The sequence below is a fragment of the Chiloscyllium punctatum genome, chromosome 36, assembly GCF_047496795.1.
Source record: "Chiloscyllium punctatum isolate Juve2018m chromosome 36, sChiPun1.3, whole genome shotgun sequence".
In the NCBI taxonomy this organism is placed as follows: domain Eukaryota; kingdom Metazoa; phylum Chordata; class Chondrichthyes; order Orectolobiformes; family Hemiscylliidae; genus Chiloscyllium; species Chiloscyllium punctatum.
The window spans coordinates 62,809,290-62,811,371 of NC_092774.1; the positions used below are offsets into that span (position 1 = coordinate 62,809,290).

At 48.8% G+C, this 2,082-nt stretch overlaps 1 non-coding gene across 1 annotated transcript; it reads right to left on the reverse strand.

Moving 5' to 3' along the window:
- Positions 1-203: 203 nt before the first annotated feature.
- On the reverse strand, positions 204-275 carry trnam-cau (transfer RNA methionine (anticodon CAU)). The gene has a single exon. It is a non-coding gene; the product is annotated as a tRNA-Met (tRNA).
- Between the last annotated feature and the right edge of the window lie 1,807 nt (positions 276-2,082).

Below are 2,082 nucleotides of genomic sequence, written 5' to 3' on the forward strand. Positions count from 1 at the left end.
TGTCTGAGTTTCAACTTTACCAGCTCATTAGCATCGAAGAGAACCGGTTTTGCGATTCAGTTCAGAGGAAACCGACCAAGAACAGAATATCACTGAGACCTCTAAAACCCATGCCGTTTGAATGGAGTGGATCGATATGAACATCGGCAAGTAGATGCAAAGGCAGCTTGCTGAAGAAAGCAGATCAAGGTGACAGTGAACGATAGCAGAGGATGGTTTCGATCCATCGACCTCTGGGTTATGGGCCCAGCACGCTCCCGCTGCGCCACTCTGCTACCGCTTGGAGACGCTCGTTGCGCAGAACACTTCAGGTTTTTGTCTGGCACGCGGCAGGCACCTTCGAGCCTGATGTCAAAGACCTCCACTGCTGTCGTGTGATATGCTGTTTCGCAGACGTATGGAGGCTGTGTAAATATAAACTTTTTTCTAAATTCCCACATTCTGTCGGTCGAACTGTGATTTCACACTGAATCACAACATGTGTCACAGCGCAGACGGAGGCTCTGCGGCCCACCTTCGCTCTGCTGGTTCTACGCTTAAGTAAACGTGTGACTCTAGTCGTTTCATTTCATTCTCTCGCCTTCTCAGCGGAAATCTGCACATCTGAACGTGACCACCGAATTCCCTTTTGGGTCCATTGAATCTTCCTCTTTGTCAATGTCAGACAGGGACTTACTGACCCTCACCACTCCCTGTACGAAAACGTTCTTCCTAATGTCACTTTTACTTCTTTTGCTCGTGACTCTAAAATTCTGCCGAATCGTTATGGATCCTTTCAGGCGTGGGAGCATTTTCACAACATTATTTCCTGTTTCTAGGTCCCTCATGACTTGGAAAAGTTCGGTTCTCCGAGGAGAGCTGTCCCAATTTTCCAATCTACCTTGATTGCTGACATTCCTCAAACACCGCACCACTCACGTCAACCTGTTGAGCACTATGGTAAAAACAATGACTGCAGATGCTGGAAACCAGATTCTGGATTAGTGGTGCTGGAAGAGCACAGCAGTTCAGGCAGCATCCAAGTAGCTTGTTGAACACGATCTCCAACCATTTCATTTCTCTGTTTTCTGCCTCATTCGTACTCCAAGCAGCCCACGCTGGTTTCACGAAGGTGCTTTTTGAGAAAGTCAATCAGGCAGTTTTGCACAAGTCAAGTTAAAAAAAAACACGGGCTCGTCCGGGATTTGAACCCGGGATCTCTCGCAAATCAGCGCAGTAACAGACCCTAAGCGAGAATCATACGCCTAGACCAACGAGCCAGAAAGCACGCACGCAGGTAATGCCCCAGACCTCTTGAGCGACCTGAGACATGCTCAGTATGAAATACATTTGAGCAAGCGGCAAAGACCTTCCCGAACAGCTGCTTCTCATCCAGTCTCCCTGCTGCTATTTCATTCCACCGCATTCTCTGCTGACAGTGTCGTTTCCCCAACGTAGCATGAAGCATAAACTGGGTGACTGCTTCGCAGAACATCCCGCTTCTGCCCGCAGAAACTAAAGGCCCTGACCTTGCGGTTGCCTGCCACTTTAACACATCACCCTGTTCCCTGGCCAACATCCCTGTCTCAGGCTTGCAGCAGTGTTCTAGCTCCAGATGAAGGAACAACATCTCATTTTCCACTTGGAGCCCTTCCAGCCCTCCGGTCTTCAATATCGAGTTCTATAACTATAGGGCCTGAACCCCCCCATGTCCTTGACCCCTACCACACGAAAGACTCCTGTTTATCACCTCGTCTGCTATGACACACGACGTATTGTTAGCCACTAACAGTCTCCATTAACAGTTATTCGCCCTCTCACGAGGATCGTTATTCACTCCTACGTCCTGCCTATTGTTCTTTCTCTGAGCTGGCGGCAAACACAGCAATGAACATTGGAGACTCTGAGCCAGCTGAAACTTGCTCAGTGTGAAGTAGATTCCACATTGCTGCAAGAATTGCAAGCAGCAAAGCCTTTCCAGAACATCTGCTTGTCATTCTGTCCCCGGGGGGCTGATGTTTGTCTCTTCCCCAGGAACAGGAGTATCTCCACTGGCGGATAATTAAACCATTTTATTTCTACTTGCACGTTGTTCTGGGGGGA